This window comes from Nerophis ophidion, linkage group LG08 (genome assembly GCF_033978795.1).
Source record: "Nerophis ophidion isolate RoL-2023_Sa linkage group LG08, RoL_Noph_v1.0, whole genome shotgun sequence".
Taxonomy (NCBI): Eukaryota; Metazoa; Chordata; class Actinopteri; order Syngnathiformes; family Syngnathidae; genus Nerophis; species Nerophis ophidion.
The window spans coordinates 66,800,490-66,815,593 of NC_084618.1; the positions used below are offsets into that span (position 1 = coordinate 66,800,490).

General features: G+C 40.8%; 1 protein-coding gene across 1 annotated transcript in view; it reads right to left on the reverse strand.

Moving 5' to 3' along the window:
• ngfrb (nerve growth factor receptor b) overlaps positions 1–15,104 on the reverse strand; it is a 59,550-nt gene that overhangs the window by 17,065 nt on the left and 27,381 nt on the right. The gene's annotated exons all lie outside the window — the stretch shown is intronic.

Here is a 15,104-nt window from a genome sequence, read left to right on the forward strand (position 1 = left end):
TCACCACTTTGTGAACACAAATGTGAGCAAATTGTTGAACAGTTTGTAAACATTTCTCAACGAGCTATTGTAAGGAATTTAGGGATTTCACCATCAACGGTCCGTGATATCATCAAAAGGTTCAGAAAATCTGGAGAAATCACTGCACGTAAACAAGGCCAAAAACCAATGCCACTGACCTTTGACCCCTCAGATGTACTGCATCAAAAACAAACATCAGTGTGTAAAGCAAATCCCCACATGAGGTCAGGAACACTTCAGAAAACCACTATCAGTAACTACATCTGTAAGTGCAAGTTAAAACTCTACTATGCTAAGCGAAAGCCATTTATCAACAACAACCATTTATTTATATATATATATATATATATATATATATATATATATATGTATGTGTATATATGTGTATGTATATGTGTGTATATATATATATATATACACACATATACACCGGTTTAGCTCGGTCGGTAGAGTGGCCGTGCCAGCAACTTGAGGGTTGCAGGTTCGATTCCCGCTTCTGCCAACCTAGTCACTGCCGTTGTGTCCTTGGGCAAGACACTTTACCCACCTGCTTCCAGTGCCACCCACACTGGTTTGAATGTAACTTAGCTATTGGGTTTCACTATGTAAAGTGCTTTGAGTCACTTGAGAAAAAGCGCTATATAAATATAATTCACTTCACTTCACTATATATATATATGTATATATATATATGTATATATGTATATATATATATATGTATATATATATATATATATATATATAGGCAACAGTAAATTGGCCCTAGTGTGTGAGTGTGAATGTTGTCTGTCTATCTGTGTTGGCCCTGCGATGAGGTAGAGACTTGTCCAGGGTGTACGCCGCCTTCTGCCCGATTGTAGTTGAGATAGGCTCCAGCGACCACGAAGGGAATAAGCGGTAGAAAATGGATATCTATCTATATATATATATATATATATATATATATATATAGTTATATATAGTTTTATATATATATAGTTATATATATATATATATATATATATAGTTATATATATATATATATATATATATATATATATATATATATATATATATATATAGTTATAGTTATAGTTATATGTGATTTGTATGTTTTCTTGTATTTGTATTTTTCTTGTATTTAATTTGTTCTCTAATAGACTTGGGGTTTTTCAGTTTTATACATTACAGTGAAACCTGTTGATATTGATGCCCCTCAGACTGACTGACTGATGTCAACATAGTGACTGTACTTAAAAAAAAAAAAAAAGTATTAATGATCTCTTTTTAAATGAGAAAAAAAGTTGAATATGTCCGGTGCTCGCTTCCAGCCTGAGGGCAGCGATGTAATGTCCATCAGCAATGTGTGATGTCATTACAAAGAGGCATATTTTGGCTCAGACAAAGTCTTTCAGCACATAAATCCTCACGAGGACAAAAGCTGGAGCGTAACTTTGGCAGCAAAATGACCGAAGGCACGAGCCGGAGTGCAAGTGTTGTGGTCACCCTCGGACCTCGCCAAACCCTCGCCCTCATACCTCCGAAAATGTCCCCCCAGAATGCGGGGGGACTGATTTTTTTTTTTTTTTTCTGCGGGACGTCTGGATACTTTGACCACAAGGGAGCGATTCACGTCCTGGTTCATGACAATACTCACAGTGTGCGAAGGAGGCAGCCAAAGGGTTGAAGCAAAAAGGTCACCCCTGACTCGAAGACTGGAGTCAGAGGTGGCACAAGCCTGCAGACGTGCAGCCGCACAATAAGTGACTGTGCTGACTGGGGATTCCTCACGCTTATTGATGTGCTAATGCTGTGGAATGTCCCTGGCATTTTACTTTCGCCATTTGTCTTTTTGATGGTGCAATCCTCATAAACCCGCAAGTAAAAAGGACAAGACCTCCCCCTCGTCAGGTCTGCGCCCCCACCCACGGGAGCAGTCGATTGTTAAGGTCAAGAAAACTCAGGAAGGAAATGACTCCCTCCTACTCCTCACCATCAGTTCTATAACCAAATGGACTCGGCTCCGTCACGCCTCGAAGACCCTGTCTTCTAGCCCATTAATGTTGTCATTTCACCCTAAAATTGGAGTTCTTCATCAATCCCATAGGTTAGATTAACTTGAAATTTGTCACCCATTGTCAAAAAACATTAGGGACTGATCTTTTAAAGATATGCATGTGCTAATAATACACATGCAAACTTGATAGGGCACGCAAAACTAATCTAAGCTTGAGCACAGAAGAATGCGTTTTCTTCAGTGGCGGGCCGTGCGTTTCCCACCTAGGCCTTCAGTGATGTCCGACTTCAATGATTACCTCTCAAAATATGATCATTGATGTCACCACATGACCATTGCTGCAGAAATACCATACAGGAACACATTTACGCACAATGATACTGATATCAACCGATACCGATATATACAGTTGTGGAATTAAGTCATTATTCTGCCCAATTTTGGTGTGATGCCCCGCTGGATGCATTAGACCAGTGGTTCTCAAATGGGGGTACGCGTACCCCTGGGGATACTTGAAGGTATGCCAAGTGGTATGTGAGATTTTTTTTAAATATTCTAAAATTAGCAGCAATTCAAAAATCCTTTATAAATATACTTATTGAATAATAATTCAACAAAATATGAATGTAAGTTCATAAACTGTGAAAAGAAATGCAATATGCAGTGTTGACAGCTAGATTTTTTTGTGGACATGTTCCATAAATATTGATGTTAAAGATTGTTTTTTTTGTGAAGAAATGTTTAGAATAAAGTTCATGAACCCAGATGGATCTCTATTACAATCCCTAAAGAGGGCACTTTAAGTTGATGATTACATCTATGTGTAGAAATCTTTATTTATAATTGAATCACTTGTTTATTTCTCAACAAGTTTTTAGTTATTCTTATATCTTTTTTTCCAAATAGTTCAAGAAAGACCACTACAAATGAGCAATATTTTGCACTGTTATACATTTTTAAAAATCCAAAACTGATGACATAGTGCTGTAGTTTACTTCATCTCTTTTTTTTTAACCAAAAATGCTGTGCTCTGATTCAGGGGTACTTAAATTAAAAAAAATGTTCACAGGGGGTACATCAGTGAAAAAAGGTTGAGATCCACTGCATTAGACAATGTAACATGGTTTTCCAAAATAAATCAACTGAAGTTATGGAAAAAAATGCCCACCTGGCATTGCCATATTTATTATTGAAGTCACAAAGTGCATTTTTTTTCAACATGCCTCAAAACAGCAGCTTGGAATTTGGGGTATGGTCTCCCTGAGAGAGCATGAGGAGGTTGAGGTGGGTGGGGTTGAGGGGGTTTAAGATGGGTTGGGGGGGGGGGGTGTATATTATAGCGTCCCAGAAGAGTTAGTGCTGCAAGGGCTTCTGGATTTTTTTTTCTATCCTGTTCATGTTGTGTTAAGGTGCAGATGTTCTCCCGAAATGTGTTTGTCATTCTTGTTTGGTGTGGGTTCACAGTGTGACAAAATTTTGTAACAGTGTTAAAGTTGTTTATACGGCCACCCTCTGTGTGACCTGTATGGCTGTTGACAAAGTATGCCTTGCATTCACTTGTGTGTGTGAAAAGCCGTAGATACAGTATTATGTGACTGGGTCGGCACACAAAGGCAGTGCCTTTAAGGTTTATTGGCGCTCTTTACTTCTCCCTGCGTCCATGTACACAGTGGCGTTTTAAAAAGTCATAAATGTTACCTTTTGAAACCGATACCGATAATTTTGAAACCGATACCGATCATTTCTGATATTACATTTTAAAGCATTTATCAGCCGATAATATCGGCAGTCCGATATTATCGGACATCCCTAATTTGAACTGACAATTTGTAGCACCCATTCTACACCGTATAAGCCAGTGGTACCCCTCGTAGTCGTTTGATTCGAGTGGAAATGGCGAGCATTTCCCCATTCATCGCCGGAACAGTTGAGCTAGGTACCGGGATTTGCCGACATCGTCTCACAAGATGTAGTTTCTCTTTAAATATCCTTCTTGAAAATGGCCTTGTAAATATATGTCTGCCACCTGATCAACCAAGTTCTCCTTCTTTGTGGGTTATGGTGTAACACTTCCTGCTTCCTGCTAAATAGCTACTCGTGAATGACAAGTGAGTATCCAATCACAGTCTCATAGACATCAGGCTACCTAGATAGGCTACTGTCAACAACTTAAAGGTAAAAAGTTAAAGTACCCATGATTGTTACACACACACGGGGTGTGGAGAAATTATTCTCTGCATTTGACCCATCACCTTTGATCACCCCCTGGGAGGTGAGGGGAACAGTGAGCAGCAGCGGTGGCTGCGCCCAGGAATCACTTTTGGTGACTTAACCCCCAATTCCAACCCTTGATGCTGAGTGCCAAGCAGGGAGGTAATGGGTCCCATTTTTATAGTCTTTGGTATGACTCGGTCGGTGTTTGAACTCACGACCTACCGATCTCAGGGCGGACACTCTAACCACTTGTGATCTGATTGGCTATCGAAACTGTCTTTCAACTCTATGTGTTCTCAAATTCATCCGCTAATGGTCCCGATGAGTATCCAATCACAGGACGCGTAAATCTCACCTTTCAACCTTAGGCCAGCTAAAAGGCCTTACTGACTACAACTCGTGATCAGATTGGCTGTTGCAATTATCTATCAACTGTATGTGCCCAGTCACTTACAGTGCACGGACGCCCGCATTGTTGATTCTGAAAGACCCCGGCCAGATTTCGCACAGCATGGCATAAGATTGCTAAATTCTGATTGGATACAAACTAAAACTAAAAACAACAGCGCTGGAAGGAGAATAAGGTTTATTCAGGTGTACTGGAGAGGAGGCTACGCCGGATAGTCGAACCTCGGATTCAGGAGGAACAGTGTGGTTTTCGTCCTGGTCGTGGAACTGTGGACCAGCTCTATACTCTCCGCAGGGTTCTTGAGGGTGCATGGGAGTTTGCCCAACCAGTCTACATGTGCTTTGGACTTGGAGAAGGCATTCGACCGTGTCCCTCGGGAAGTCCTGTGGGGAGTGCTCAGAGAGTATGGGGTATCGGACTGTCTTATTGTGGCGGTCCGCTCCCTGTACGATCAGTGCCAGAGCTTGGTCCGCATTGCTGGCAGTAAGTCGAACACATTTCCAGTGAGGGTTGGACTCCGCCAAGGCTGTTCTTTGTCACCGATTCTGTTCATAACTTTTATGGACAGAATTTCTAGGCGCGGTCAAGGCGTTGAGGGGTTCCGGTTTGGTGGCTGCAGGATTAGGTCTCTGCTTTTTGCAGATGATGTGGTCCTGATGGCTTCATCTGACCGGGATCTTCAGCTCTCGCTGGATCGGTTCGCAGCCGAGTGTGAAGCGACTGGGATGAGGGTCAGCACCTACAAGTCCGAGTCCATGGTTCTCGCCCGGAAAAGGGTGGAATGCCATCTCCGGGTTGGGGAGGAATCCCTGCCCCAAGTGGAGGAGTTCAAGTACGTAGGAGTCTTGTTCACAAGTGGGGGAAGAGTGGATCGTGAGATCGACAGGCGGATCGGTGCGGCGTCTTCAGTAATGCGGACGTTGTACCGATCCGTTGTGGTGAAGAAGGAGCTGAGCCGGAAGGCAAAGCTCTCAATTTACCGGTCGGTCTACGTTCCCATCCTCACCTATGGTCATGAGCTTTGGGTCATGACCGAAAGGATAAGATCACGGGTACAAGCGGCCAAAATGAGTTTCCTCCGCCGTGTGGCGGGGCTCTCCCTTAGAGATAGGGTGAGAAGCTCTGCCATCCGGGAGGAACTCAAAGTAAAGCCGCTGCTCCTTCACATCGAGAGGAGCCAGATGAGGTGGTTCGGGCATCTGGTCAGGATGCCACCCGAACGCCTCCCTAGGGAGGTGTTTAGGGCACGTCCAACCGGTAGGAGGCCACGGGGAAGACCCAGGACACGTTGGGAAGACTACGTCTCCCGGCTGGCCTGGGAATGCCTCGGGATCCCCCAAGAAGAGCTGGACGAAGTGGCTGGGGAGAGGGAAGTCTGGGCTTCCCTGCTTAGGCTGTTGCCCCCGCGACCCGACCTCGGATAAGCGGAAGAAGATGGATGGATGGATGGATGGATGGAAGGAAAATAATATGACATGAAGGGAAAGTTATACTTTTATCTTTAAGTATGATCAGGATAGACCAGCAGAGAAGGCCTTGCTGGTCCTGACAGAACACTACTCCGTTTTCTAAATGTGCAACATAGACAGAGCAATTTATTTAGCGTGTCTGTCATCATGAATATGCTGAATTTATGTTAATTATCAGAACACTCACAATACTGGGAGGAGAAGATGCAAATATAATTATTTAGCACTCGCAATGTGATTTACCAAGACTTAAAGTAGCAGTAGAGTGGAAAAACAAGTTGACTTCACCAATTGTATTCACAATCCGCAAAGTATGTAAAAAATACAGTTTGAACATCACAAAATGCCACAAATTCAGTCGGACATTTGGAATATTCTGCTCCGGATATCTTCGAAAATTTCCGTAGATTCAACGTCACTGTCGTAACACTTCTGCTCTCTCTCCATGTTATTGGATGAGTCGTACTGGAAAAACGCAAACATTTGAAAGAGATGTGCTGTTTATCATTCACAATCCTTATGTAAATCACAAACTCAATATGCTTGGCTTTTCTTTTCATGCATTTGAAATCGTAAATAAAAGCGGGACAGTTAAGTCAACAGTTCGAAGGTCCTCTGCTGCGCTCATTATATTCTCTCTAAAAACATCCAAAAACCGCCAACAATACTCCATTTAACTTGTTGTGACCTGAAAATTAACCAAATATTAGTCACATTGTTATTACGAGCGCCAATGCAGATGACCTATTTTAGCGCCGCATTGATAGCAGTGAGTTAATGCTAGCTTACGCTAGCTACTGTTGTTGACACATGGCTGATTTTGCTTCGTCTCAAACTTGCTAAAAGTAAATTGTAGATTATAATTCATGCACGTCTCACCTGGTGGTAGACAAATGTGGCCATGGACCGACAGGCTGATCTACTTTCACATCCTTATGGTGGTGAAAAACAGCTATAGTGAATAGCGCACGCAATTTTATAATATGCACACGGTTGAGCACTTGCTATTTGGTCCCCCGCTGTTACTTTAGTGTTTAACCAAATTACCGCAAAATTTCGTACAATACCTTACAATTTTAGCGAAATTGGTTAAAAACACAGATGCCAACTTGGAGGCTGAGCAAGCTATTGACCGTTTGTCTACAACTGATCAAAGATTGTTTTACGTGTATGCTCGCATATCCTCCAAAGCATTTTAAGTGTGCATCATAGCGAATGTCATTTCCTGAAAATGTCAACTTATTTTGAAGAAACCCCAGTTGAGCCTGTGTTGTCAAGACCTGGGATTACTCTTGTGTTGTTGGCTTATGACCGCCAAGGGAAGTTCACACACATACTAATAACCCTTAGAAAGAAGAAGTCTCTGGTGAACTTGCACCTTTGACCTGGCTTTGACGGCCTTCGGTGGAGTGAACCGCGTCTTGATAAGCATCTTGTGTTCAGAGTAGACCCTCCACACTGCGGGTGTAGCATGACAAAGTCTGGTGGTCATTAACATATTTGACCGCCAGGGAGAGACCCCAGTGCCTGTTTGCCTTGCAAAAACCTTTCAAACAAGTCAAGTAATCCCTTTTGGAAATTGGATTGTTAATTGTAAATTCAATCCAAGACCAAATACAGGAGCTACTGTATAAACCGCTTCAAACTCCAGGTTATTCAAAGGGATATTCCGCCTTAAACGCTGCCATGATCTCAAGTTACAACTTGTCTTTACACAGGCGGCTCTCCCTCTCTCCTCCCTTGCCTCCGACTCACTGCCTTCAGGCCGGTGTCGTCTGACTCGGTTAATGCACACGGACGTCTGGCAGCGCCACAGATGCGCAGGCTGTGATAACGCGAGTGCTCCGCTAAAGAGATTACGTGGGGAATAAAGAGCTCCTGATTCAGTTAGAGTGAGGGATAACGTATGTCGATTTGTGCAGCAAGGTGCCTGGAGCGATCATGGCTGGAAAACCAAGCATTCGTGGCGTTGTTATCTGAAGGATGTATGGTGGAGTTCTGGCTGCTTGGATTGAGATCCTAATCAGTTGCATTAAAGAGGGATCCTCAATGGTTTTAGGATGTCCAGCCACTCATACCTCAAATAACCTTTAATGGACACTTTATCAATAGTATCCAATACAAGAGCTGTATCAAAGAACTGCTGCTTTGTAGTCTGCTTCCAAGTGCTGGTCTTGTTCACTTCAGCGCAAAATGTCAATGCAACACTCACCAGTGATAAAACAGAGTTACGTTATGTTAGCTCTGTTAAATTGAGTTCATATTTCCAACACATACACATTTACAATATAATACATCACATAGTTTTTTATACTTTCTCTTCACAACATGTCGGAAAAGGAGTAGGAAGAAGCAAAGCTCACTTAATCCTACCCCTTTCCCACTTCTTCAAGGAACTATGTTCATTTACTGTCATCTTTTTGTCACACAATTACGTGAGTGAATGTTTAGGAACAGCAGTTCTTGCAATAGAGCAGTGATTCTCAACCTTTTTTCAGTGATGTACCCCCTGTGAACATTTTTTGAATTAAAGTACCCCCTAATCAGGGCAAAGCATTTTTGGTTGAAAAAAGGAGATAAAGAAGTAAAATACAGCACAATGTCGTCAGTTCCTGATTTATTAAATTGTGTAACAGTGCAAAATATTGCTCATTTGTAGTGGTCTTTCTTGAACTATTTGGAAAAAAAGATATTAAAAATAAACAAGTGATTAAATTATAAATAAAGATTTCTACACATAGAAGTAATCACCAACTTAAAGTGCCCTCTTTGGGGATTGTAATAAAGATCCATCTGGATTCATGAACTTCGTTCTAAACATTTCTTCACAAAAAAATAAATCTTTAACATCAATATTTATGGAACATGTCCACAAAAAATCTGGCTGTTAACACTGAATCCTGCATTGTTGCATTTCTTTTCAAAGTTTATGAACTTACATTCATATTTTGTTGAAGTATTATTCAATAAATATATTTCTAAAGGATTTTTGAATTGTTGCTAGTTTTAGAATATTTTTTCAAAAATCACTGCAACAGATAATGAAGTCAGTCATGATTAACCCACTGAGATGAAGAATATCTCGTTTTCAATAATGTTGAAGCTATTTCTCAAGATTCTTCTTCCTTGTACTTTGTGGGCACTTTTAATTTGAACATCAGTCAAACTGGGTCATGTTAGTACATTGGTTTACTTATTTGTTTAGTTGTAGCTGTTTGTAAATGTACCAAATCATTACATTTCAATATTTTTGATTCAATAAAAGAAGGGTTTGTATGTTTGTATGTTCTCTCTATCCAACATTATTTATTTTTCTAACTGATCGTTTTTGTAACACCGTTAGTTAGTGCAGTGGTTCTCAAATGGGGGTACGCGTACTCCTGGGGGTACTTGAAGGTATGTCAAGGGGTACGTGAGATTTTTAAAAAATATTCTAAAATTAGCAACAATTCAAAAATCCTTTATAAATATATTTATTGAATAATAGTTCAACAAAATATGAGTGTAAATTAATAAACTGTGAAAAGAAATGCAACAATGCAATATTCAGTGCTGACAGCTAGATATTTTGTGGACATGTTTCATAAATATTGATGTTAAAGGTTCCTTTTTTTGTGAAGAAAATTTTAGAATTAAGTTCATGAATCCAGATGGATCTCCATTACAATCCCCAAAGAGGGCACTTTAAGTTGATGATAACTTCTATGTGTAGAAATCTTTATTTTTAATTGAATCACTTGTTGATTTTTCAACAGGTTTTTAGTTATTTTTGTATCTTTCTTTCCAAATAGTTCAAGAAAGACCACTACAAATGAGCAATATTTTGCACTGTTATACAATTTAATAAATCAGAAACTGATGACATACTTTACTTCTTTATGTCTTTTTTCAACCAAAAATACTTTGCTCTGATTAGGGGGTACTTGAATTAAAAAAATTTTCACAGGGGATACATCCCTGATAAAGGTTGAGAACCACTGAGTTAGTGAAGTGTAATTTTGTAGTTTTTCCCCCCATATTTCTGCAAAATAACTCAGATATGGTAACACTAGCGAGCAGTGGAGAATATGGAGTGGTTTTTGGTCCAAAGTGTTTTTTTGCTATATTCATTGAAATATTTCTTGCCTCCTTATGTTGCACGTTTTTTCATATGAGATTTCAATTTCATTTTCTCTTCTATTGCACCCCAAAATGTGGTTTCTGTTACTCTTTCAATGTCTACTCCGTCTATTTGTATTTGTGTTTGACTTTCTCTTCTACTGTTACTGAACATCATTATTTTAGTTTTACTAAAATTCAAGGGTAATCTGTTTTTTTAATTTGTTCGTTTCTCATTATTTGTATTAGCTTCTCTGTGTTCTCTTCTGTGCAAAAAGCAGTCGTGTCATCTGCGAATAATATTAACTTTAGGTCTTTTGTAAGTTTACAAATATTGTTTGTATAAAGATTAAACAATTTTGGCCCAAGTATTGATTGTTTGCTAACTCTGTTTGATAGCTTTCTTGTTAGCTCTGTATGTTAGCTCTGTTTGTTAGCTCCGTATAAGCGCTGTTTGTTCGCTCCAGTGTTGACAAATCCCCAATCAATCAATCAATCATCCATCCATACATCCATTTTCTACCGCTTAATCCCTTTGGGGTCGCGGCGGGCGCTGGTGCCTATCTCAGCTACAATCGGGCGGAAGGCGGTGTACACCCTGGACAAGTCGCCACCTCATCGCAGGGCCAACACAGACAGACAGACAACATTCACACTCACATTCACACACTAGGGCCAATTTAGTGTTGCCAATCAACCTATCCCCAGGTGCATGTCTTTGGAAGTGGGAGGAAGCCGGAGTACCCGGAGGGAACCCACGCATTCACGGGGTGGACATGCACACTCCACACAGAAAGATCCCGAGCCCGGGATTGAACCCTGACTACTCAGGACCTTCATATTGTGAGGCAGACGCACTAACTTCCACCGTGAAGCCCATTTAATCAAAGTTTATTTATATAGCCCTTAATTAGGTGTTTCAAAGGGCTGCACAAGTCACACCGACATCCATTGACTCACTAGCTCCTTACCATTAAAGCTACAGGCACGCAAAATTGCATGTTCCCAATAGGGCTAACTAAAACCACTTTTAAAACCTAAACTCTAACATCAAGGCACTTCTTTCTCATATCCTTTGCTACATTTGAACTTAAACGCATCTTACAAAGATGTTTTTCTCCACTTGACTTATTTCCGAGGAGAAATATATCTGCAGAGGACACAATCAATATTGCATGTTCTGTTTGTTAGCTCCAGTGTTGCAACGCCTCAGTAAGGAAAGTACTGTAGCTATTGGCTGTCATAAAAGTCGCTAGATCAATCAATGTCAATCAATGTTTATTTATATAGCCTTAAATCACAAGTGTCTTAAAGGGCTGCACAAGCCACAACGACATCCGCGGTACAGAGCCCACATAAGGGCAAGGAAAAACTCACCTCAGTGGGACGTCAGTGACAGTGACTATGAGAAAACCTTGGAGAGGACCGCATATGTGGGCAACCCACATGACATCATCATTAAAAAATGCTAAGTATGATTGGAATAGCAAAGGAACTGTCTTGTGTGGATTTTTAGTTTGTGTTCTTTCAATTTAATTCAATGTTGTTCTGGACTGTTAAATACAAGAGTATCAAATTGTTGCATTGCACTATTAAATCTAATATGTTGATTGGCTCATTAAATAAACGATTGGAAAGTTGCAGTGATTTCAAGCGAGATCATTTGCAGTCTGGACCTCAGATACCCCAAGACACAAGAGAAGCCTCCAATAACACTGGAAATAGTTGCTGGATTTTTCACTATTAGCTGTAGCCAAGAGGATTTGGAAAGTTGTCAGATTTACCTACAAAGTCACCAATCTGGCAACACTGGTTAGCTCTACAGTATATGTTAGCTGTGTTTGTTAGTTTTAGGTTTAAGCAAAGTACATAATGTGTTGCTCAAATCCATTTTTTAAGCACTGCTCGAACATAGCTGGTATGAAAGTTCACAATGTGAAGAGGGCTGTTATGTCAAAAAGACATCGTAGCCACAATGGATTAAACCCAAAGCCCTCCATTCTGGATTCTGTTCAGCCTGAGCCTCATGCTTCTGACTTCACTCCGATAACAACACCCTCCCAAACACTGCATGGCTGATCAACACTCCTTTCATTGTCATCTCACAAAAGCATTGATTTAATCGGTCAAGCAACGGGTCGTCGGAACGGCCCGGCGGGGCTGACGGCAGCCGTGAGGAATTTGAGATCTGAAGCGTGATACCCACAGGGTGCAGTGATATAAAAGGAAATTCAGACCACAGTTCAGGGATGTGACCTTCCTGTAATCCCTCAACTTCCTGGAGAAAGGGTCTTTGTGTCCTTCGGATGGAGACGCATCACCGAAGACAACAAGATGGCATTCCACGGATCAATAGGCCAACAATGACTATAGTGTCACTTTGAGATGATGTGGCCGAGGCTGACAATGTCGACGAGCAGTGTTTCGTACTGTACGTACATTGATTGGCCGCAAATATGCTGTCACATTGTTTGGATTTATGGCCTCAGGCATTTAGTCCTTCATTCAACTTGGTCATGAAGATGTTTAAACTGAGTGACTTCATACCCTAATTTTCTCGCATGAATGTAATTGTGAAGCCCCATTTCGGTTGCCCTCAAAATGCTGTGGAACACATCCTAGCACACATGTATTACAGATATCTTCAAAGATTTATAATTGTTACAAAATCATCGACGACTTACGGGTAATTAGTTGTTAAGTTCCAAAGATGTTTTGCCTGATTTGGTAGGTTGTCTGATTGACTGTGTTGGCCCTGCAATGAGGTGGCCACTTGTCCAGGGTGCAGCTGGCATAGGCTCCAGGCCCTCACGACCCGAGAGGGACAAGCGGTAGAAAAATGGATAGATGGATGGTTAATGGCTGCCATGTTCCACCAATCTTGCTAAAAGTTTACATACTTGTGCTTGTCAGGTATACTGGTACATATACACAGGCCGTGCGTTTCCCACTAAGGCCTTCAGTGATGTCGGACTTCAAAGATTACCTCTCAAAATACCATCATTGAGGTCACCACATGACCATTGCTGGAGAAATACTATACAGGAACACATTTACGCCCTAATCACATCAACAGTACGGGTTATTTTCTGGTGCATCAGCGATTAAAAGATCTTATGCAGTACTGTCAAAATTAAAATTGCAAAAAACATATAAAAAGTGAAAAAATAAAGTATTTGAACTCACATTTATTGTGAGTTCAACGCCTTGTAAGCCAGCGATACTCCTCGTCGTCGGCTTATTCTAGTGGAAATGGTAAGCATTTCGTCACCAGAACAGCTGAGCTAGCTTCCGGGGTTGGCCGACATCGTCTCATAATAAGTAGTTTCTCTTTAAATATCCTTCTTGAAAATGGCCACCTAATCAACGTTTTGTTCTCCTTTTCTGCTATCCCGACCTGGCTACGGCGCAACTCTTCCTGCTTCCTGCTAAACTGATACTTGTGACTGGATACTCACTTTGGAGTGACAAGTGAGTATCCAATCACAGTCTCGTTAACATCAGGCTACTGTCAACAACTTGTGATCTGATTGGCTATTGCAACTGTCTATCACTGTATGTGCCTGTTCACTTACAGTGCATTGACGCCCGCATTGTTGATTCTGAAGGCCTCTTGCAGATTTCGTACAACATGGCAACATAAGCTAGCTGAATTCTGATTGGATACAAACTAAAACTAAAAACAACAGCACTGGAACAATCATCATATAACATGAAGAGAATATGAATAATTTTAGATATTTAGGGAACGTAAATAAAAAAATAATTTTAACTTTATTTACGATCATGATTTCTGGAAATGTCAGGCTAGCAGAGGAGGCCTTGCTGGCTCTGACGGTGCACCATAGGTGTATACAAAATCCAGTGTTGATTCAGTTAAACACCTTCCAATTACAGTGAGTAGTTCACAAACGAGCCAAATCTTTTGAACGGCTCTTTTAAGTGAACGATGAGAACCTAATTGAAATACTGCATTATTAAGAGCCTGATCATGTTAGTTTATCTGTTTGTGCCATCTGCATGTAACTGATGGCAGCTGGTTCAGCTGTGCGATACTACTTTGAGCGAACAGTGAATGGATAGCCTGGGCTTTTGGCCTACTGGCTCGTGTGCTCGACTCTCAATGAGTAGGGATGTGTGGCGGTAAGATCGAACCCTGCGTGGGAAGGGCGTGTACTTCTTCTATTGGATTGATACCTAGAATGTTTACTTTGAGCAATGCTACCACCTAGCCCGGGGGTCAGCAACCCGCCGCTCTCGAGCTGCATCCGGCTCTTTAGTGCCGCCCTAATGGCTGCCTGGAGCATTTTTAAAAAAGGATTGAAAATGGAAAAAGATAGGTGAACATTTTTATTTTTTTTTGTAGTATGTTTTTTGAGGATTAACATGACACAAACCTTCCCAATTGTTAGAAAATCCACTGTTAATATGTTTGTGTGTATGCTTCGCTAATGAGAGTATTTGGTGAACATTGTTTTGTCCTACTAATTTCAGCGGTTCTTGAACTCACCATATTTTTTACATGTAGAATCTTCCACTCCTTCTTTGTTTCATTTTGTCCACCAAACGTTTTATGCTGTGCGTGAATGCACAAAGGTGCGCTTTGTTGATGTTATTGACTTGTTGGATTGCTAATCAGTCTTATTTGGTCAGTGCATGACTGCCAGCTAATCCATGCTAACATGCTATTTAGGTTAGCCGTATGTACACATTGCATCATTAAGCCTCATTTGTATGTATATTTGAGCTCATTATATATCCTTTACTTTTATCCTCTTTGTATATAGTGTTGTAAAAATGGGTAGAATAAATAGTAAATCTCAACATTTCTGTCAACGAAGATTTGCTTCAGCCTGCGACACGTAGTCATTTTGATAGCAGGCTATTATAGCTAATA